Source organism: Melanerpes formicivorus, unplaced genomic scaffold (assembly GCF_026170545.1).
Source record: "Melanerpes formicivorus ecotype bairdi unplaced genomic scaffold, bMelFor1.0.p_v2 SCAF_26, whole genome shotgun sequence".
Classification (NCBI taxonomy): domain Eukaryota; kingdom Metazoa; phylum Chordata; class Aves; order Piciformes; family Picidae; genus Melanerpes; species Melanerpes formicivorus.
In genome coordinates, this window is record NW_027142378.1 from 3,846,071 (window position 1) to 3,870,349 (window position 24,279).

Here is a 24,279-nt window from a genome sequence, read left to right on the forward strand (position 1 = left end):
GAAACAGCTTAATGGGTCCCATCACAGAGCTGTTTGAACCTTTATAGCTTCGGCCAGAGATACATCCAAACAAGGCTTGTTTCATCTGCCACTAAAAGCTGCTCTTCTACCTGAAGTTCTGGTTGGAAATTCGTTGCTAAATTGGCTTCTTTGAGCAGCAAACGAGGTTGTGAAAACGTTAAGTTTAGCCTCACAAGTGACAGCTTTCTGTCATTCTTTGCTGTTGGAGGGGAGGGTGATAGCAATTAGAGTTTCTCGCTTTCAGGTTTCCCAGGCAATTGCAATTCTTAGCTGTGGAAGCAGGGGGGAAAAAATAATAAATATGTATTGCAAAGGCAGTGGCAGTTTATGACTTAGCTAAACTGAAGATTAAACTGAGAGATGAAACCATAAGTACCAATGAATTTCAGCAGAAGGCTAGCCTCCCTGCAGAAGAGAAATGGGAGCTGGGCAGTGCTGTGTAGCCAGGCTTTGAAGAGGAATAAAAGCTCTCCTCAGCTCTGAGCTGAGCAGCAGAGCATCTACCCCTACTGCCTTCCTTGCTTTTAAGCCCTGGCTGTACCACAAATTGTTTGACAAAAAGTATGTTTAAGATGTTATAACAGTTTGATAGTTGATACACTGCTTTAGAACAGCAAGATATTTTAGTGACATTAAGTACCAAATAGTCCAGAAATCCTGTGCTCGGGGGTCTGTCTCAGACCTTCCTGCTGTGGGTGTGATCAATGGCAGGAGCTGAAGCCACCTGTGAAAAGGGAGAAGGATTTGGCATAAGGCTGTGGAACTTGCTTCATCCCGTGGTGCTTGGAAGTTTGAGTTTCTTAGGTTCTGGGCATGTCATGAACCTGCTGTTGATTAATTTTCAGTAAATGAGGTGGGAGATGAGGATTTTAGTGGTGCACAGTGACAGGACAAGGGGCAATGATGGAAGTTGAGGCATAGGAGGTTTCATGTGAATATGAGGAAAAACTTTATTTCCCTGTGAGGGTGACAGAGCCCTGGAACAGGCTGCCCAGGGGGTTATGGAGTCTCCCTCTCTGGAGATATTCAAAACTCTCCTGGATGCATTCCTGTGTAATCTGGTGTAGGTGATCCTGCTCATTAAGGGGCATTGGACTTGGATGAGCTTTCGAGGTCCCTTCCAGCCCCTGAAACTCTGTGGTTGTGAATGCAGTAGAAGATAATCCTCAGGCAGGGGAAAAGAGAATTCAAATGGCGAGACAACCTTTCACTTGCTGCTTCAGAACTTCTGCCTTCATCAGGCTTTTCAGGACAACGCAGTTGTCCTACAGAAGCAATTGGGTAGATAGTTTCACTCACCCCGAGGGGAGGTTTAAGTGCTCTGGCTTTACTTTAGCATTATAATGAAATAGGAGATGAACAGGTCAAGGTGACCTGTTCTCTGGACCAGAGCAGGTTTATCATGTTGTCTTGGAGCATGTCTAGAAATAATATTATGCAGCTTACTGAGAAAATGTGCCAGGCAGCACTTTGGATTCAAAATCTAACCTTCAAACTGAAGTAGTACTTCCAGAGCACTTTGTGATTTCAGTTGTATCAAAAAAAAAACCCAACTCAAAAACTGAAATGTAGACATAAAAATCCTTAGATTCCCAATTGGAGTTGGAAATAAGCTGGAACCCAGGAAGTTCCATCTCAACATGAAGAGATGCTTCTTTGATAGAGCCCTGGAGCAAGCTGCCCAGAGGGGTTGTGGAGTCTCCTCCTCTGGAGGCTTTCAAAACCCACCTGGATGTGTTCCTGTGTGACCTGCCCTGGCTGATCGTGCTCTGGCAGGGGGGTTGGATGTGATAATCTTTAGAGATCCCTTCCAACCCCTAACATTGTGTGATTGTCTGAATTTCAGCATTGGAGATTTCAGCTGAAAATCTTTTACCTCTTGAAGCACTTCTTGGTTGTCCACTAAAGAATGGTTAACAGCAAAAATGGGCTGAGAAATGGCAGTGCTTTCTCGTTTGAACTGCCGCATCTGAGTTCCTGGGGGTCACTTTTGAGTTGTTGTTGAGCAGAAGTTTTGTGGTTAGGGTAACAGATGAGTGAGAACCATTTTCACAGTGGTTACAGCACGAATGGTTTGGGGGTTTGCCCTGTGTTGACTGAATGCATAAAGCTGTGAAAATATGACAAGATTTCTGGTAAATTTACAACCTTATTTCATATCAACACCTTCATTGCTTAGCTTGGAGGGCTGTGCTCATCTTTAACACATTTGTGGTGTTTTTAAAGTACTTTAGGCATATTAAATAATGAAGGGGAAAGATTTTGGTAAAATGAAACATTTGGCTTGATGCAGGATTCATGGAAGTTTTCAGATGTATTTAACATGATTGCTGTTATTAGCACCCAGGTGATGCTTTTTTTCTTTAGCTGAAGTATTTGGGGTTGGAGGGTTTTTTGCTATCTGTCAATCATGGCTGGGCTGCATCAAGAGAAGTGTGGCCAGCAGGTCGGGAGAGGTGATTCTGCCACTCTGCTCTAATGAGTACTGTATCCAGCTCTGAGGCCCTCAACACGAGGGGGATGTGGATCTTATGGAGAGGATCCAGAGGAGGGCTACAAAGATAATTAGAGGGCTGGTGCACTTCTCTTACAGAGATAGGCTGAGAGAGTTGGGTTTGTTCAATCTGGAGAAGAGAAGGCCTCAGGGAGACCTTGGAGCTATGTTTCCATATCTGAAGTGGACCTACAGGAAGGCTGGGGAGGGACTGTTTAGAAGGGCTTGTGGGGATAGGATGAAGGGCAATGATTTGAAACTGGAGCAGGGGAGATTTAGGTTGGACATCAGGAGGAGGCTCTGCACAATGAGAGTGGTGAAATACTGGAGCAGGCTGCCTAGGGCTGTGGTTGAGGTTCCCTTCCTGGAGACATTCAAGATCAGCCTTAGTGTGGTCATTCTGACCTCATTGGAGGTGTCCCTGCTGACTGCAGGGGGGTTGGACAAAATGACCTTTGAGGGTCCCTTTCAACCCAGTGCAATCTGTGAATTTTGTCTCTTCCTGTCACTTGTAACTAAAAAGAAACTGACTCCCACCTTGCTTCAACTGCCATCGAGACCTTAGAGCAGCCTTCCAGTATGTGAAGGGGGTTACAGGAGAGCTGGGGAGGGACTTTTCACAAGGGCTTGTAGTAATAGGATGAGAGGGAATGGATTGAAGCTCGAGGAGAGCAGATAGAGACTGGTGATGAGGAAGAAATTCTTTCCAATGAGAGTGGTGAGACTCTGGACTAGGTTTCTGTGGGAGGTCTTGGATGCCCTCTTCCTGGAGGGGTTTGAGGCCAGGGTGTCCCTGTCATGGAAGTTGGAACTAGATGATGTTTAAGGTGCTTTCCAACCCAAACCATTCTGTAAATCTATAGATCTTGTAATAATTCAAGGCTGTAAAAGATAGATTCTGTAGATTCAGTTCTGAGCAAGTGGCTTGCACCAGATTTTGAAGCATGTGGTGTGCCTTTAAATTACTGAGCAGTGGCTGTGTTTATTGCAAACCACTTCTGAGATTCTTAGATTGGTCAGACAGGTGAACATTTTGTGCTGCTGGGGAAAACCTCCCTTTTGGATCTTGTGATGCCTGTTAACATTCACATTCTTCCTAATCATGGGACAAATGGAGTTATGAAACATGTCCTAATGGCTGAGTCCTGCCAAATTATTTTCATTGTGTTGTGCCTAGTTCTGGGCTTCCCAGTTTAAGAAAGACTGGGAAGTACTGGATAAAGTCCAACAGAGGCTAGAAAGATGCTGAGGGCATTGGAACATCTCTCTTACAAGGAGAGGCTGAGGCTCGGGGCTGTTTAGCTTGGAGTAAATCATCCTGAGAGGGAATCTTCAGTGCTTAGCAATATCAAAAGGGTGCAGGTCAAGAGGATGTGGCTGGGCACTCTTTGTGGGTGTCCAGTGATAGGCCAAGGGCCAGTGGGCACTAAATGGAACACAGGTTTCACTTGAACTTAAGAAGAAAATACTTTACTTGAAGGGTGACAGAGCAGTGGAGCAGGCTGCCCTGCCCTGTTGTAGAGTGTCTTTCTCTGGAGACCTTCAAAACCTGCCTGGATGTGTTCCTCTGCAACCTGCTCTAAGCAAACTTGCTCTAGCAGGGAGGTTGGAATAGATGATCTCTAGAGGTTTCCTTCCAATCCCTGCCATTCTGTTCTTCATTGCAGGCTGCATCTTCTGAGCCAACTTTCAACATGAAATCAGCTTCAGTGGTTGATCTTTGTTTTCAAGGTTTATTTCATCAAAGGATTATAATGAAAGGCTTAGGAACCTTGATATTAATGCCCTATTTCTTTACCTAACCCCCCCACAAATGGGGAAATACAACCAGCTAAGGTTGGAGCATTGATGCTAACGTGCTTACAGGAGGCTTTTTTGATGTTCCTGGTTTTGTCAGAAAATCAGATGTGGAATCTATTTGCCTGGTAGCTGAGATGGATGTGGGTGGGAACTTTCACAGCCATCCTTTCTGACATCACCTTTTGCTGCAAAGGTGCTGATTTTGCAGTTGGGAAAGCTTGTGGATTGCCTTTCCTTGACTTCACCTAAACTATTTGCTTTGAGTTCAAATTGCTTGTGCTAAATTATACAACAAATCTAAATGGAAGGATCTGAAGGCTTACAAAGCAGAATTTCAAAGGAGAGGTTTTCTTATTAGAGCATCCTTTCTACACAATTATTCAGCAATGAGAAACAACCAAGAATGCAGAATAAAACAAAAGCTAGCAGCTTCATAGCAATAATGAGTTCTTAGATTTCAAATTACCTGGTTTAGGTTTTGACAGTTTGTATCACTATAGAATTTAAACAAAAGCAAAACCATTTGTCCCTGTTCATCGAGTCATAGAATGGCCTAGGCTGGAAGAGACCTTAGAAATCATCTACTCCAACCTCTCTATGTTGGGCAGGGACACCTCTCAACTAGCCCAGGTTACTCAAGGCCCCAACCTGGCCTTGAACATCTCCAGGGAGGAGGCAACCACAACCTCTCTGGACAATCCATTCCAGAGTCTTGCCACCCTCCTAATGAAGAATGTCTTTGTAAGATCTAATCTGAACCTTTTTTTTCCCTTCAATTTAAATCCATTTCTCCTTGTCCTGTCTCTAGACACCCTCATGAAAAGTCCCTCTCTAGCCTTCCTGTAGCTTTTCTCTTCAGCTATTGGAAGGCAACTCTAAGGGCCCTCTGGAGTCTTCTTTTCTTCAGGCTGAGCAATCCCTCATGGTCATCTCGTTCTCTCCTCAGTTTCTCACAGATCTCAAACTTAGTTTATTCATTCTCCAGGCTTGCTTTCAAAAAGTGTTCTTTGGATTTCTTCTAGTAGGGAATTCTTTTATCCCATATACTTTTAGGCATTCTGGTTTTTGGTTTTTTCTTTTTGATTTTTTCAAGCAACTTTTATTTTTAACTGCTTTCAAGAACAAAGTATATTTAGCATTCAAATCCCAGCATGCTGTTCAGATTGTTGGTTACAGTTCCAAAACTCTGCCAGTTGCTGGAACAACCACATCGCTCCTCTAGGTATTTCCCTTTACCATGAGGGTGGTGGAACACTGCAACAGGTTTCCCAGGGAGGTAGTTGAGGTCCCTGGAGATACTCAGGATGAGGCTCAACAGGGCATTGGGCAATCTGATCTAGTTGAGGATGCCACTGCTGATTGCAGACAGGGTTGGATTAGATGACCATTTGAGGTCTCTTCCAACCCAGACCACTCTGTGATTTCACTGAGCTGCTTTCACCCTTTTTCCACACTCAAGTATCCTCAAATGCTTCTTAGTGTATTGAAAATACTAAAGGTATCCTGTAGATGACTTAACTGCTAATACAGAAACAATTCTAAGGAGCCATCCCTTCCAAAGTTATTGTTGTGCTGAAAGGTTGTCCAGAAAAGATTCTCTTAATAACGTGTGAGATGTCAACTGTGTTACTGTGTCCAGTTCTGGGCCCCTCAATTTAAGAAGGACATTGAGACACTTGAACATGTCCAGAGAAGGGCAACGAGGCTGGGGAGAGGCCTCAAGCACAGCCCTGTGAGGAGAGGCTGAGGGAGCTGGGGTTGTTTAGCCTGTAGAAGAGGAGGCTCAGGGGAGACCTTATTGCTCTCTACAACCACCTGAAGGGAGGTTGTAGCCAGGAGGGGGTTGGTCCCTTCTCCCAGGCAACCAGCAGCAGAACAAGAGGACACAGTCTCAAGCTGTACCAGGGGAAGTTTAAGCAGGAGGTGAGGAGAAAGTTCTTCCCAGAGAGAGTTGTTAGCCATTGGAATGTGCTGCCCAGGGAGGTGGTGGAGTCACCATCCCTGGAGGTGCTCAAGAGGGGACTGGAAGTGGCACTTGGTGCCATGGTCTAGTAGTCATGAGGTGTTGGGTGACAGGTTGGACTTGATGATCTTTGAGGTCTTCTCCAGCCTTATTGATTCTATTATTCTTATTTCAGTAGTCATAAATAGCCAGAAAGAAAATGCAAGAGCAAGACTTGTGCAGAGTGCTAAGAGAATGTACCCCAAACCAAATCTTTTTAGTGGTGGTTTTTATCTTTGGTTTTTTTTGGCCTTCCCCTTGCAAAATGGATGCTCAGAAAACGCTGCCCAACTGGATTCACTGGAAAATTCCAGCTCAGTGCTAAAATAAGCTAATTAAATTTCCACTCCTGCAAACTTGCACATATTTAACAGTACTTCCTGCAGAAAATATTTGCAGGCTAATGTCAGAAGAGCTGAAAGCCCAATTCTTAATTGCTGTCTTATTAAAAAGGAGGAAAAAAATAGAAGAATATTCTAGCACAATTAATGTTAGAGGCTCCCTGCCACCAAGAAACACCACCATTATCCCCCAGAACAGTACCCTCCCTCCTGGCTAATGAAAACACCAGCCTGTATAGACATAGTTACTCTGTGACTAAGAATCATAGACTTAGAGAATGGTTTCTGTTGGAAAAGCCCTTGAAGATCATGGGTTCCAACCATTCTCTAACTCAGCCAAGTCTGCTGCTAAGCCATGGCCCTCAGCACTGCATCTCTTCATCTTTCCAACACCTCCAGAGGTTGGGGCTTTGACCACCTCCCTGGGCAGCCTGTTGCAGCCTTTGAGAACCTTTCAATCAAGAAGTTTCTTCTGATGTCCAGCCTTAACCTCCCCTGGTCCAACTTGAGGCCATTTTCTCTCATCTTGCAATTTGTTACTAGGGAGAAGAGCCTGATCCCCATCTGGCTCCCACCTCCTTTCAGCAATGCCACTGGAAAGTGAAGCCTGAGCAAATGATATTTTAGAAAGCTATATTTCGGTAGAACTCAATCATCTTTCTTCTTGCCTGGAACAAGCATGCAAGGCTTTTACAGAATGCAGAATTAACCAGGTTGGAAAAGACCTTTGAGATCATCAAGTCCAACCTCCCACCCAACACCATCTAATCAACTAAACTATGGCACCAAGTGCCTCATCCAGGCTCTTCCTAAACACCTCCAGGGATGGTGACTCCACCACCTCCCTGGGCAGCACATTCCAATGGCCAATCTCTCTTTCTGGGAAGAATTTCTTCCTAACATCTAGCCTGAACCTCCCCTGGTGCAGCTTGAGACTGTGTGGCTGGTTGATTGGGAGAAGAAAGCAACCCCCACCTGGCTACAACCTCCCTTCAGGTAGTTGTAGACAGCAATGAGGTCTCCCCTGAGCTGCCACTTTTCCAGGCAAAGCACCCCCAGCTCCCTCAGCCTCTCCTCATAGGCCTGTTCTCCAAACCCCTCACCAGCTTTTTCTTTACATGTGGTCCTCAATGCCATTTTGAATAAAATCCTCCACATTTATTTAAACATGATAAAAAAAGGAGAGCAGCTTCCAACCAATATTGTAAGGATTTTTCTTTACTCTTGTGATGTCCAATTTTGTTGTCACTTTCCTATGCAAACTATCCTGTTATGTTTTTCATTCCCTAAACTTTTTGCCTTAACTTTCCTTCCGTCTGCCATCCCTTGGATAATTTATGAATGATTAAGACCTGTCTTGCTCTGGTTTCCTCTATAAATGAAAACACTGTTATTTGATAGCATGACTGTCCTATGAAGGGAGGAGTAACACCAGGCACCAGTACAGACTGGGTGCTGTCCTGCTGAAAGCAGCTCCACGGAGAAAGACCTTGGAGTGCTGGTGGACAGCAAGTTCTGCATGGGACAGCAATGTGCCCTAGTGGCCAAGAGGATCAATGGCATCCTGAGGTGCACCAAGAAAAGCGTGGCCAGCAGGGCTAGGGAGGTTCTCTTCTTCCTCTGTTCTTCCCTGTTGAGACCATACCTGCAATACTGTGTGCAGTTTTGCGCTTCCCAGTTCAAGAGAGACAGAGACCTGCTGGAGAAAGTCCAACAGAGAACCACGAGGATGAATTGGGGTTTTTGAATATTTCAGTTATAAAAAAGGCTGAGAGCCCTGGGGCTGTTGAGGGTGGAGAAGAGAAGGCTGAGAGGGGATCTGATCAACGTCTATTAATATCTGAGGGGTGGGTGTCAGGATGAAGGTGCCAGACTCTTTTTGGTGGTGCCCAGTGATAGGACAAGGAGCAGCAGGAACAAGCTGGAACACAGGAGGTTCCATCACAGCATGAGGAGACACTGCTGTATGGTGAGGGTGCTGGAGCCCTGGAGCAGGCTGCCCAGAATGGTTGTGGAGTCTCCTTCTCTGGAGTCTTTCAAAACATGCCTGGATGTGTTCCAGGGGGGTTGGACTGGATGATTTCTGCAGGTCCATTCCAACCCCTGCCATTCAATGTTGTGGTGTGACCATCAAGACAGTTTTCTGATAACATCTTCTCTGAAGTAAGATCATCTTGGCTGTCTTGGATCTGTTCAGGGAGGGTTATCAATTTGGGGTTTTATTAGATGTAATCATTTAATACTGTTCCAAAAGGTTTCAGGATTCAAATGATCCATTCCCTAGCACGAAGGAAGTAGCATTTTTAAGGACTGTTTCTGGGGGTTGGGGTTTTGTTTGTTTGTTTTTCATTGGCATTATCAAGAGCACACTACTTAACCATGTTGCAGCCCATCTGCTAAATATGGTTTTAATGAAGGCTGAATATATGTAATGTAAGCATTTATTTCCTCATGTTAGCTGCACAGGGGACAGCTGTGCAGAGATTTTTTCACTGCAAAGGGAAAGAAGTGTTTCTGGGAGGAAGGTAGCATTGGTGCTCAGGGAAGCTCTACATTTTCCTGTCATCCATGCTGGCAGGATGTTTTAAGTCAAGTGAAATGGAAGACCCAAGTGTTTGGCTTTGTTTCCTCATGGCACAAAGCATTGTTGTGATGTTGGCAGAATTGCAGAGTCTGCAGGAGGTCTTTTGTCTGAGGTTGGAACAAAGTCCAGAGGGGTGCTGATTCTATGTGTCACTGTTGGAGTGCTCTTGCCAGGGTCACTTCACTGGCCCAGTAAAGGCATATGGGACAGATTGTGAAGCCCTCACTGCAGAGATTGTCTGATTTTGTTACAGAACCCCACGATGACTTTGGCTTTCTGGCATTACCAGAAGGTAACTGTGATGGTAGCAAAATAAATGTGTTGGAGATGAGGCATTTTATTTTTGGATACCAAGAGTTAGACCTAGTCTAAAAATACCAAGATGTTCCACTGAAGCTTTCCAGAGGTACTTCATGCAGGATTTTCAACTTTGAAGGTACAAACTCCTTTTATGCCTTGGAGACATAATTTGCTCTGTTTTCCACACTGGTGAACAGAGGCACAGGAGATAATGTGTGCATTCTTGTGACAATTATGACATTAGAGCAGGGAATCTGCTACAGGCCACTTGACTAGGAAGACCAATCAGCTGAGGCCCTCTGTAGACAGATAGGGGCAGCTTCATGCTCACAAGCCATGGGGTATTTCAACCACCTGGGTATCTGTTGGAGAGACAAAACAGGATAGAATAATCTAGGAGATAACTTCTCTCTTCAAATGCTAACAAAATCAAGGAAGAGAGGTGCTATGATGGACCTGGTTCTCACCAGCAAACAGGGGCTGGTTATAACTAGGCTGAGGGCTGTTGTCAGGAGAACTGTGGGTACCCAGACAGCTGCATAAAAACATGCTTGTCCAGCATACTGAGAGAGGAGATTTTGCCTCTCTGCTCTGGTGAGACCTCACCTGCACCGCTGTGCTCATCTCTGGGGTCCCAACACAAGAGAGACATGGATCTGCTGGAGTGTGTCCAGAGGAGAGCTCCCAAGATGATCAGAGGGCTGGAGCATCTCTGCTATGATTACAGACTGAAAGAATTCGGGCTGTTCAGCCTGAAGAAGAGAAGGCTCCAGGGAGACCTTAGAGCTTCCTTTCCTTGCTGAGTGCAGGGAAGCTGGACAAGGTGACCTTTGAGAGTCCCTTCCAACCTGATGTAATCTGTGAATTTTTCATTTGACCTTCTCTGAGTATTAAGAGGACAAAGCCTGAGTCTAAACAGTACGTTGTGTTGGTAGGACTAAAATACACCTCAGCAGGCAATCAGTGGTAGAGAAAGAAGTGATGTGGCTCTCATAACATCTTTGACTTCCCAACTCATTTTACCAGCCATTTAGGAGAGGGTAAAGTGAGGACAGCCTCTAGAATGAGTGTCCTAACTGGGACTGTGCTTTGGGAACAGTCAGGACATGGTGAATGTTCGTCTTTCTACTTTGCTCTAAGTGACTGTAGAATGTGTCCAGTTCTGGGTCCCTCAGCTTAGGAAAGATGTTGAATTGCTGGAATGTAGCCAGAGAAGGGCACCAAAGCTGGGGAGGGTGTGGAACACAACCCTGTGGGGAGAGGCTGAGGGAGCTGGGGTTGCTTAGCCTGGAGAAGAGGAGGCTCAGGGGAGACCTTATTGCTCTCTACAACTATCTGAAGGGAGGTTGTAGCCAGGTGGGGGTTGGTCTCTTTTCCCAGGCAAGCAGCACCAGAACAAGAGGACACAGTCTCAGGCTGTGCCAGGGGAGGTTTAGGTTGGATGTTAGGAAGAAGATCTTCATAAAATGAGAGATCTGCCATTGGAATGTGCTGCCCAGAGAGGTGGTGGAGTCACCATCACTGGAAGTGTTTAAAAAGAGACTGAATGAGGCACTTGGTGCCATGGTTTAGTTGCTGAGATGGTGTTGGGTGGTAAGTTGGACTTGATGATCTCAAAGGTCTTTTCCAATCTGGTTAGCTCTGTATGTGTGGCACTGCCCTGTTTAGTTACAGATACATTAAATCAAATCTAGTCTGGAGCCCTTTAGAGGGGCTCTTAATGTGTATCTGTGTTGGATGGAGGAAAGAAGATTTGGGAAGTAGATTAGTACTGCCTAAAGCTGGGGAGCAAATGAGCTTTTTCAAAAGCACTGCAAAATTCTGGCTGGAACAGGACATCAGAAGAAGTTTTGCTTCTAATTCAAAAGGTTGAAATATTGATACAAAGTAAAACTATGGAAGATCTCAAAACAGGGTAAAATTGTCCATTCTCCTTGGCTACAATTATTACAGCTGTAGATTCACAGATTGCAGCAGCTTGGGAGGCAGCCTCAAAGGTCATCTTGTCCAACCTTGAGGAATATTTCCTTTCTTCCATGATAATATTTAACAATCAGTGGAAATTTGTGTTTTCAAATGGGATTCAAAGCATTATTTTCTTCAGCTTTCAAACTTTCTTGATTTTATTTTTTTCCTGATGAAGTTGGCTTTGTGTTTGCTACTTTTGGGGATTTCTATGGTTACTGTCTGCCTTCCACTCTGGAATCAGCCTTAAGAAAATTTATGCTTAAATTCTAATGCAAATTTCCCATCATCAGCTCTCCCCAGCTGTTCTAATTCTGACATCCTCCATCTGCCTCCAAAAACCACAATTGCTGCATCTCTCCTGCCTTGCCTGGTATCCTATTTATTTTTGTTTCCCATTAATTATTAATCTTGATGCCTTTTTGTTTTCTTCCCCAGGCAATCTTTAGATTGCTGGGGTTTGTTTCTCACTTTTTCTGTTGTTTGATCTATTGGAGGTAGTCCCTGCTGACTTCATGGGGGTTGGGCAAGATGACCTTTGAGGGTCCCTTTCAACCAGTGCAGTCTGTGAATCTTTCCACTGAGATGTTTGTTTTGCATATGAAGGAATCTGTAGTCCCTGGAAAGCTGGGATCCCTAAATCACCGTGTTTAGTACCTATTGCAAGCTGGCTCCTGGGAAATGTCTGGCAAAGTTTTTTTTGCTTAGGTATCTATTGGCTCAGGATCTTCTCCTGAGGGAGTTAGGAGAGCAGAATTATCACAGGATGTCAGGGGTTGAAAGAGACCAAGTCCAACTCCCCCCCGTCAGAGCAGGACCATACAATCTAGCTCAGGTCACACAGGAACGCATCAAGACAGGCCTTGAAAGTCTCCAGAGAAGGAGACTCCACAACCTCTCTGGGCAGCCTGCTCCAGTGCTCTCTGACCCTTACAGTAATGAAGTTCCCCCTTGTGTTGAGGTGGAACCTCCTGTGCTGCAGCTTATATCCATTGCTCCATGTCCTATCACAGGGAGCAAGTGAGCAGAGCTTGTCCCTCCCCTCCTGACACCCAGCCTGTAGATATTTATGAAATCCCCTCTCAGTCTTCTCTTTTCCAGACTAAATAGCCTCAGGTCCCTCAGCTTCTCTTCACCAGGCAGTGCTCAGTCCCCTAATCATCCTGATAGCTCTCCACTGAATCCTCTCCAGCAGATCCCTGTCCCTCTTGTACTGGGGAGCCCAAAACTGAACACAGTAGTCAAGATGAGGTCTCACCGGGGCAGAGTAGAGGGGGAGGAGAACCTCCCTGGATCTGCTGGACACACTCTTCTTAATACACCCCAGGCTCCCATTTGCCTTCTTGGCTACCAGGGCACATTACTGCCCCATGGATAGCTTGTTATCCACCAGGATTTCCAAGTCCCTCTCCATGGGGCTGCTCTCCAGCAGATCACCTCCCAGCCTGTACTGGTGCAGTTTATTATTCTTCCCCATAATTAATAAAGCTTGCATTGTTAAGGGAAGCAGGAAAGCTGATGTGTAAGGAACCCATTCCATTGATCAAGCTAAAAAAAACCAACCAGTGAGAAGTTTTGCTCACAGTGTGATGGAGATGTTGTTGCAGCAATGCTTTGTCAACTTGGGACTTCATTCCTTAAGGTGAGGGGGATTTTGTTCACACAGTTTTCAGAAAGTAATCAATGGCACCGAATTTATTTGTTGAAAAAGAGAAGGCAGTCACTAAGTTGTGCTTATTTTGGAGTTGGGAAACTGGCAGCTTCATCTGGAGGAGCTATATGAAGTAAAAGTGGAAGAGGGGAGGATCTATTTCTCAATTCATCTTTCTTTTGAAAAGGTCATGTTTTGGCATTCTGCCTCTCTGGCAATTGGTATGCATAGAATAGTCACAGACTTTGAAAAGCTACTTTGCTGAAGAGCCTTTTGTGTAGTTTTGAGTTCTTGCGTGGCAATTTATAACATCCTCAGCTCTGCTGAGACCTCACCTGTGCTGCTGCGTCCAGCTCCAGGGCCCCCAACGCAACAGAGGCACGGACCTGCTGGAGCGCGTCCAGAGGGCCACCAGATGATCAGAGGGTTGGAGAATCTCTGCTATGGAGACAGGCTGAAAGAACTGGGGCTGTTCAGCCTGCAGAAGAGAAGGCTCCAGGGAGACCTTAGAGCTGCATTTCAACATCTGCAGGGGACCTACAGGAAGGCTGGGGAGGGACTATTCAGAAGGGCCTGTGGGGATAGGATAAGGGACAATGGTTTGAAAGTGGAGCAGGGAAGATTTAGGTTGGACATCAGGAGGAAGTTCTGCACAGTGAGAGTGGTGAAATACTGGAACAGGTTGCCCAGGGATGTGTTTGGAACCTTCTCCCTGGAGACATTCAAGCTCAGGCTTGCTGTGTCCCTGGGCAGCCTGGTCCAGTTGGAGATGTCCCTGCTGAGTGTAGGGGAGTTGGACAAGATGCCTTTTGAGGGTCCCTTCCAACCCAATGCAAGCTGTGAATTTTGTTGGTGGTATTTTTCTTTTATTTGAAAGTGTGTTTTGAAACAAGTGGCACATGAGGATGATGGCCTTTAACATCAATTTTCTTCATTGTTTGTGTTATCTGAAAATAACAAGACAACAGGACAAACCTCAAGAAAGTACAGGGAAAAAATAAGGACTGGTGGTAGGGAAAAATCTTTCCTCTTAGAGTGCTCATGATTAGATCTGTGAAAGGGTTGTCTCAAACCCCCATTTATCAAAGGAGCTCTGTCTCTAATCCCTGCTTTCTAATAGTCTTTTAGGTCCAGGTGAGTGTAAGTTACCTCTGTATACGACAGTGCACCTATTGGACATTCTGTGGAGGCTCAGGAAGTTTGGAACTGGACCCAGCTTTGTATGCCCTCATGCAGTGTTACCCCGTGCTTACAAGGAGGAGTTGGATTCCCATGTTTAAAGTCTCTGTGTGCATATAGAACAATGCACAGGGCATGGATCCAGTTCAGGTTGTAACGAGGTTACAGAAAGCTCCCTTCCAGAGGTTTGGTGTAATTAAATTAACTTAAAGTTAATATTTAATGGCATCTATTTAAAAGACAACTTGGAGAAGAGCAATCCATGCTAATGAGAAAATGAAATAGCTGTGGTAAGCAGACCGTTGAAATATGCTTTGACAACTGAGAAACTTTATTAAACCACAAGCACGTAGAGGCTTGCTAAGGAGAGAGATTTATTGTTGAGCTCCAAGAACATGGAGCTACTTGAAATTTAATCTTAACCCCTGTGACCTGCCCAGCTGCATTGCCTTTAATCCTTCTCCTCTCCCTGCACTATGAAAATGCCTCCTGCCCCGTGAATTCGTCGATGGCATTTATGGCCGTGGCCTTAAATGTTAACATGGGCTGTAAAGTCTCTGCTTGTAGGCAGAGTTATGTACAAACATCTTTGTTTGTGCCATTGGGTTCATAGTTTTTAGGTTTTAGAAATGGGGTTTTCTACCTTGGTCTTCAAAGCTTTCTTTTACTCTGCTTGTAGGCAGAGCTATGCACAGACATATTTCTTTGTGCCATTAGGTTTATAGTTTTAGGTTTTCCAAGTTTTCTACCTTGGAAATGGGTAGATTCAGATTGGATGTTAGGAGGAAATTCTTCACCACAAGGGTTGTGAGACACTGGAACAGGTTGCCTAGGGAGGTGGTGGAAGCCTCATCCCTGGAGGTTTTTAAGGCCAGGCTGGACGTGGCTGTGAGCAACCTGCTGTAGTGTGAAGTGTCCCTGCCCATGGCAGGGGGGTGGAAGTAGATGATTCTTGAGGTCCCTTCCAACCCTGACAATTCTGTGACTCTTATGATCACAGCTAATTTTTTCTTGGTTTCCTCAAATTCTTCATTGCTTCAGCTTCTCCTACAAGACTATGGCTGTTTACCAATCATTTCTGTATCTTGTGGAGTCCCTCAGGTGTCAGTACTGGGACTAGTACTATTCAATATATTCATCAACAACCTGGATGAGGGCACAGTTTGCTGATGATGCCAAACTGGGCAGAGTGGCTGACATGCTGGAAGGCTGTGCTGCTATTCACTGAGGCTTAAACAGGCTGGAGAGCTGGGCAGGGAGAAATGGAATGAAATTCAACAAGGGCAAGTGTAGAGTCTTGCACCTGGGAAAGAACAACCCCATGGAGCAGTATAGGTTTGGGTCTGAGAGCAGTGAAGAGGAAAAGGACCTGGAGGTCCCAGTGGATGGAAGGTTGGCCGTGAGCCAGCAATGTGCTCTTGTGGCCAAGAAGGCCAGTGCCATTCTGGGGTGGATTAGAAGGGATGGGTTAGTAGGTTGAGAGAGGTTCTCCTTTGCTGCTATTCTGCCCCAGTGAGGCTGCATTTGGAAGATTGTGTCCAGTTCTGGGCCCCTCAGTTCAAGAAGGACCTCAGGGAACTGCTTGAGAGAGTCCAGCACTGAGCCACAAAAAATGGAGTGGAACATCCTCTTCATGAGGACAGACTGAGGGAGCTGGGGATCTTTAGCTTGGAGAGAAGGAACCTGAGGGGTGACCTCATTCATGTTTATAAAGATGTGCAGGGTGAGTGTTGCTTTCTCACACACATTTTCATTTGTATTTCATTCATCTCAATCTATTAGAACTGTGATAGTTCCCCAAAATCCTACTGAAGAAGTCCAAACTTGTAATGCTGAAATCTGCAGGTCAGCTGCCTTCTGTCTATGGAAGATGTTGGATGTTGACTTAAGTTCTGTCAATTAATTCTGTTTTCCTGGGTGCTCACACACATTTGGATGCTTAGATACTAATTCTGACATGTTTGGAAAGCTTAGTCGGTACTTACTGTCTACAACTGACTGAAATGAATCGTGGAATTGTTAGGGTTGGAAGGGACCTCAAGGATCATCCAGTTCCAACCCCTCTGCCATGGCCAGGGACACCTCACACTAGAGCACGTTGCTTACAGCCACATCCAGCCTGGCCTCAAAGAGCTCCAGGGGTGAGGCTTCCACCACCTCCCTCTGCAACCTGTGCCAGTGTCTCACCACTCTGCATGCCATCAGCCTCCTAACTCTGAAAGGTTGTGATTCAATAGGCTTTGCAGTAAAAGCTGGCTTCTCAAGACAGCAGTGATGGGTGGTGCTTATAAAGCATGGGCATAAACTGATGCTGTGCTCGGTGTGGGAAACAGTGTCAAGGAGAATAAAATTCTCTTCTGTCTTCTCAGGTGAGTACAGTCAGCATCAGCTTATTCTTTGTGGAGGGGACTCCTTGCCTGCCTGTCCTGCAGAAGCACCTTGCTTCCTTCAGGCTTGTTAGGCTTCAAAATTAGGGCTAGAAAAAGAATGACTTGTAGGCCAAGAGCATGAGGACAGAGAAACTTGTTCTCAGTGCTCTTCACTCTTTTGCCTGGTGACTTCTGTGTAGGTGTTAAGCTTCTTTCCTCACCCAGCTGTATTATTTCTCTCCTGGCTAGCTGCAAGCAGGTGCATAGAAAGCGTTCTGACTGCACTGATTGGCTAACTGGGAAAGCTTTTCTTTTAAGATGCCTACTACAACAGACTTTTTGGGGGGAGGAGAGGGAGCTGGTAAATTTTCTCCATCTATGAAATAAAGAAAAGAGTAATAATACTGTGGATATGAAGTGCTTTTTGAGAGCTAAAATGATTAGTGCTCTTGTGATTGTTACTTTTTTCCTGGGTTTTACCATCAGAAGTTACCATTGGGGAGTGAAAACATAATGGCTTTTACACACACACAAAAAAAGGGCTCCATTTACCCAAATAATTCCATGTTCTGTGATGCAATATCAGTGTTCAGCCTGCAAGGGAATAAAATTATCTCCACACGTTTAGCTGACATAAATATTTAACTCTGCTTTGCTCCTGCTGTGATTGGAAATCCTCCTGAAAATGTTTAGTATTAGGGAAGGGAATGTAGTGGCTGTCACTTGCCTGGTTTGCATCTTTTTGTTAGACATAATATGGAAATGTCAGGTATTTCCTTCTCTGCAGTGTTATTCATGTCAACGCTACAAAGCTGTTCTGCCTTGCATCCCTCCCGTCGCAAGAGTTGGGGAGCACATTTGAATGGCTAATGTGTGCTACCTGGTGCAGGCAGAGTTTGTCAAGTTCTGCCTCAGCCTTGGATGAAGGAATCAGATAAAAGAAAACCAAAAAACACCACCAAAAAAAAGCCCCCAAAACACTGAAAAAGGATCTTCTGAGGTTTGCACATCACCGCTCTAGTTGCCCTATTAGAAATCAGTTGTGCAAAGTGCTGAGCACCTCTGGTCTGACTGATTTGCTTTAGGCTGGATGGTAGGAAGAAGTTCTTCATAGAAAGAGAGATTTGCCATTGGAATGTGCTGCCCAGGGAGGTGGTGGAGTCACCATCCCTGGAAGTGTTTAAAAAGAGACTGGATGAGGCACTTGGTGCCATGGTTTAGTTGATTAGATGGTGTTGGGTGGTAAGTTGGACTTGCTGATCTCAAAGGTCTTTGCCAATCTGGTTAGCTCTGTGTTTAAGTAGGCAATGCAAATGGAGCTTTGGAAGTCTCCCAGCACTGGACTGAATCTTCCAGTAAGGTTAAATACAAAGGCTTTATTTCTTCTTATTTTCCCCCTTCCTTTTTTCAGTCACCAGGTAGCTAAATTTTAAACACATTTTCACTTCAAGCAAAGACCTTTGCCATATGTGTTTTCTTTCTTTCCTTTTTGTTTGGTTTCTTAATGCTAATTTCTTATTCTCCAGACAACAATATGCTGAATTGGCAAATGGTTTCAGCTGGGCTGAGATCATACAATCATAGAATTGTTAGGGTTGGAAGGGACCTCAAGGATCAGCCAGTTCCAACCCCCCTGCCATAGGCAGGGACACCTCACGCTAGATCAGGTTGCTCAGGGCCCCATCCAGCCTGGCCTCAAAGAGCTCCAGTGATGAGGCTTCCACCACCTCCCTGGGCAACCTGTGCCAGTCTCTCACCACCCTCATGGGGAAGAATTTCTTCATGACATCTAATCTAAATCTCCCCTGCTCTAGCTAGGATCCGTTCCCCCTAGTCCTATCACTCCCTGACACCCTAAAAAGTCCCTCCCCAACTTTCTTGTAGCCTTCTTCAGATACTGGAAGGCCGCAATAAGGTCTTCTTAGAGCCTTTTCTACTCCAGACTGAACAATCCCAACTCTCCGTGTGTCCTCATGGGACAGGAGCTCCAGCCCTCTGCTCATCCTTATGGCCCTTCTCTGGACACCTTCCACCACACCCAGATCCTTCCTGTACTAGGGGCTCCAGAACTGGATGCAGTGCTCCAGGTGGGGTCTCACCAGAGCAGAGTAGAGGGGGAGAATCACCTCCCTTGACCTGCTGGCCATGCTTCCCTAAAATGCTGAGCACCTCTGGTCTGACTGATTAAAGTAGGCAATGCAAATGGAGCTTTGGAAGTCTCCTGCCACTGGGCTGAATACTGAAATACGGTTAGGTTCTGTTATTTTTCTCCCCTTTTTTCAGTCACCAGGTAGCTAAATTTTCAACACATTTTCATTTCAATGACCTTTGCCATATGTATTTTATTTCATTTTTTTTCAACTGCTAATTTCTTATTCTCCAGACAACACTGTGCTGAATTGGCAAATAGTTTCACCTGAGCTAAGGTGGCTGTGAAGGGATGCATCAGTGCCTTCAGTCATGTTCAATAAATGCCTTAGCTTCCTTTTCTTCTTGAACTGTTGCTGTTTGTCCTGCTGGGAACTAGAACAATAGTATGAATATTACATGCCCACATTTGCCTCTGATTATTTGTGCATTTTCACCAGGGAAGAGGAAGTGTGCCAAAGTAAGGCTCCTGGGTTTGTGCCAACTAAATGGCCTAGCAAAGAATTACAAAGCTAAGAATAAAACAAGCCTCAGGTGAAATGCAGGCTTGGTAAACCCAAATAGTGAGATGGGGTAAGAACTGTCCATCACCTCAGAATTATAGAGAAAGGTCTATGGAGTGTGGTGGAGACACAACACAAGAAAGACATGGACCTGCTGGAGTGGGTCTGGAGTGATGATCAGAGGGCTGGAGGACCTCTTCTAAGAAGCTGGGATGAAACAATTGGGGCTGTTCAGCATGGACAGGAGAAGGCTCCAGGGACACCTTCGAGTTGCATTTCAATGTCTGCAGGAGACCTAAAGGAAGGCTGAGGAGGGACTGTTTAGAAGAATTTGGAGTGATAGGGCTAGGGGCAATGGTTTGAAACTGGAGCAGGGGAGATTTAGGTTGGACAACAGGAGGAAGTTCTGCGCAATGAGAGTGGTGCAACACTGGAACAGGTTGCTCAGGGATGAGGTTGAGGTCCTGTCCCTGGAGGCATCTTAAATCAAGGCATTTAAAATCCGCCTTAATGTGGCCCTGGTCTAGTTGGAAGTGTCCCTGCTGACTGCAGGGGAGTTGGACTTTTGAGGGTCCCTTCCAACCCGATGCTATCTGTGAAGCTGTGCACATTCACAAACTCACTGTGCACTTCAGTAGGAACATTCCCAAATAACAGGTGAGCAGAAAAGGTATTATCTTAGTCTGATCTGGCTGTATATGTTGGAAGCCAATGGTCTGTCTGCTTTGAGTTCCAATTTTGTAATGATCCTTTCTAATATGTTGGTTTTTTTCTCAAGTCTTCTTTGGAGATAATGTAGGCTTATCATTAGAATAATTAGAATAAACCAAACCAGATTGGAAGAGACCTTCAAGATCATCGTGTCCAACCCATCAACCAATCCAACCCACCCAAACAGCTAACCCATGGCACCAAGCACCCCATCAAGTCTCCTTCTGAACACCTTCAATGACGGCGACTCCACCACCTCCTTGGGCAGCCCATTCCAATGGGCAATCACTCTTTCTGTATAGAACTTCTTCCTAACATCCAACCTGAACCTCCCCTGGCGCAGCCTGAGACTGTGTCCTCTTGTTCTGGTACTGGGTGCCTGGGAGAAGAGACCATCATCCGCCTGTCTACAACCTCCCTTCAGGTAGTTGTAGAGAGTGATAAGGTCACCCCTGAGTCTCCTCTTCTCCAGGCTGAGCAACCCCAGCTCCCTCAGCCTCTCCTCATAGGGCTTGTGTTCCAAACCCCTCACCAACTTTGTTGCTCCTATAGGTTGGACTTGATGGTCTCAGAGGTCTATTCCAGCCTAATTGTTCTGTGAAGTTTGAAACAGCTGCAGTATTATCCCTGGAGCTGTTCAAGAGGGGATTGGACATGGCACTTGGTGCCGTGGTTTAGTCATGAGGTCAGTGGTGACAGGTGGGACTTGATGATCTTTGAGGTCTCTTCCAACCTTGGTGATTCTGTTAAGAATCTTATGCTAAGAAGTTAAGAATAAGCATTCAGAGTCTGTAAATTATAACCTTCCAAGAAAAAGAGATCTCAGAGGTAAAATACACTTCTGGAGCTTGCTTGTTCTTCTTCTTTTTGCCCACTAATTTTGGAACCTAAGAGGGAGCATCAACTCTCATATTCATAATGATAATGCACTTAGTGCCACGGTCTAGTTGATTAGTTAGAGTTGAGTGATTGGTTGGACTTGATGACCTTGGAGGTCTCTTCCAACCTGGTTGATTCTGTAATTGATCACACTTTTCCCCCCCCTCATTCTGGTGCTCTGAAGTGCAGAGCTCTTGGATGTCACACTGAGACTGCACCTAATGAAATGGATGGGGTTTGGATTTGGGGTTTGCTTTTGAGGATGTGATGTTTTATTTCATGTCAGCAAGGGTGTCAGCCTTCTGAGCTGGTATTGGCAGCTTTTCTAAATGAGCTGTGTGTTTCTGGCCTCTTTTCCTCGTCTGGTGAAAGGTGTAAAAAGGTGAGAGAGTGCTGTAAAACAGTAATAAAATGCATTTGTAGGTGATGGGTTTCATATATTGAAGCAATGATGTCAATTTCTGTTTGAATTTGGTACTCAAAAGGCTTTCAGCTGATTCCATCTCTCCCTCCCCCCTTATAGTGGTTTTACCTTTCTGATCCTATTGACTAAATATTGAAGACAATTTTGAAGACTCTAGAGAAGGATTCTCTTTCTCTTTGAGTCTCTTTGCTTGGCTTTTGTGCATTTTTTTCTTCTCTTTTTAAATAAGAAAGCTGTGAAAGGTTTCTTTCAGGTTGCTACTGTTGAGTGTTGAACACTCAAATGCATACAAAGCAAACCAGAGAGCTCACCTGACTTTGCAGAATCAAAGCAACCCTTTATTCAAATACTACATTATTCTGCTACATCCCTGCAGATGTCCCAGGAATGGTTGATGGTTAGAATGATTGCAGGTTCCTGTGGAGTTCATGACAAAATTGTAGTTGAAAAATATTGCCTAGGCACACATTAACATCTTGGAATGATGTTAATATTTTGAATGAGCAAAACTACACAGGTGTGGACCCTGCCAAATGCATCATGCAGGTTTCTCTATATGCTGCAGTTATTTAGCATGTAGAAAATACTTAAAAACATTCCCTGGCAATTTCCTTGCAGTGGTTCCTCTACTCTAATGTTGTTGGTTTGATCATCATAGGAATACTGGCTGTGTTGTATTCTTTCCTTCAGAAAAAGACAAAAGTCTGTCAGGACTTTCTCTATTAAGATCAGCTTTTCTCTACCCACACAACCTGTGCATTTGTAAGGTTCATAGATTCATAGAAAGCTTTGAGGTAGAAGGGACCTTAAAGGTCATCCATTCCAACCCCCCTGCCATGGGCAGGGACATCTCCCACCAGCCCAGGTTGCTCAAGGCCTCATCCAACCACGCCTTGAACACCTCCAGGGAGGGGACATCCACCATCTACCTTTGCAACCTGTTCCAGTGTCTCACCACCCTCACTGCAAAGAATTTCTTCCTAATCTCCAGTCTAAATCTCCCCTTCTCAAGCTTATAGTCACTGCCCTTTGTCCTATCACTACAAGCTCTTGTGAAAAGTCCCTTCCTGGGTTTCTTGTAGTCCACTTTCCGGTACTGGGAGGCTGCTCTATGGTTTGCCCAGAGCCTTCTCTCCTTCAAGTTGAACAGTCCCAACTCTCTCAGCTTGTCCCCACAGGGACAAGTCCTCTGTCTTTGTGGCCTCCTCTGGACCCTCTCCCACAGTTCCATGTCCTGCTTGTGCTGGGGACAACCAGAGGCAGTGCTGCAGGCCGGGTCTCAGCAGAGCAGATGGGCAGAATCCTCTCCCTCTCCTGCTGCTCCCCCTGCTTTGGATGCAGCTCAGCACACAGCTGCCTTCTTGAAATATGGTAGTTTTGTTCTACCTAGCAAATAAAAGGCTGGTTTTGTTTGCATCAAACCAACCTTAAAGCACTCATTGTGAGATAATTATGCCTTTTTACAAAGCAAAAAAAATCACTCTTCAGGGGGAAAAAAACAGTTTGGTGTAGAGGTGGCATGCAAATTAGCTGATTGTATTTATTAAAATTATCTGTATGAACTGGAAAATGCAACTTCTGTGGGGATGCCCATTTACAAAGGAAAGCACTTGAGAGAAAATGATGACTTTCAGAGGGGTATGTGAAGTGTGGAGCCTTCAGAACATGATGGGACTGTGGCTCGTACCTTTTATTTTCTTGCCCCTCTTTGTTGTGTTAGGTTAAGCATCACACTGAGGAAGAGAGGGAAAGAAGGAAAGAAAAGCTGAGGTTGTGATTTTAAGTGTAATCACAAGGTTGTCCCAAAACCATGATAAGTGTAGCTGTGCTCTCTTTGTGATTTCTTTGTGTGTGTTTGGGTTTTGTTGGGGGAGGGGGTTGGTTGCTTGTGTTTGGTTTGATCTAGTTAGCGGTGTCCCTGCTGACTGCAGGGGAGTTTGGACAAGATATGCTTTGAGACTCCCTTCCAACCTGATGCAATGTGTGAACGTTATGCATCAGCAGACCTGGAGAAGAGAGAGAAAGCTCCAGGGACACTCTCGAGATACATTTCAATATCTGAAGGTTCTGTTGAGGCAGGTTGTGGAGGGACTGTTTGGATGGGCTTGGACAAGGGGCAATGGTTTGAAAGTGGAGCAGGGGAGATAGAGGTTGGACATCAGGAGGAAGTTCTGCACAATGAGAGTGGTGAAATACTGGAACAGGCTGCCCAGAGGTGTGGTTAAGGCCCCATCCCTAAAGACATTCTGGATCAGCCTTGATGTGGCCTTGACCAGCCTGATGTAGTTGGAGGTGTCCCTGCTGAGTGCAGGGGGGGTTCAGACAAGATGACCTTTGAGACTTCCTTCCAACCTGATGCAATGTGAGAATCTCATGCCTCAGCAAGATGTGAGGCTTTGATGAAATTTACTTGTTGGTAGTAGTTCTGCAAGCTGCTTGTATCCTGAAGCTGACACTATAAAAGGAGTTGTTCTGGTTATTAAACACCTGATTGCACATGTATTTGTTGGCAATATGCAGTGGCTAGAGCTATATCATTGCAAATGGCTGAGGAGGAGAGATCTCTCAAGACTAGGTAGATGCTCCCTAAAAATAAATTGTTGCTTTCCACTGTGTAGGTTTATTGAGAGTGGAACTGCTCTGACTGTTTGGTAACTGCTAAGTTTATTTTCTCTCTCCAGCCATTTGTTGTAATTGACCGTGGTTGCTTTTTGTCAACACAGATGAAAACCAGCGGCACTTGCTCTGTGTGATCATTATTGCTGTGATTCCACAGATGTATTTAATGCAGTGAAAAAGCAAATGCACAAATCCAGACTGCAGTACAGATCTGGAAGTAGCTTGTCTGGTTTTACTTCCTTGCTCAGCACTTTCTCTCAGAGGGCTGTGATACCACAGCACTGGGTAT

At 45.1% G+C, this 24,279-nt stretch overlaps 1 protein-coding gene across 1 annotated transcript in view; it reads left to right on the forward strand.

Moving 5' to 3' along the window:
- Nucleotides 1–24,279, forward strand: part of NRXN1 (neurexin 1) — an 814,281-nt gene that overhangs the window by 270,629 nt on the left and 519,373 nt on the right.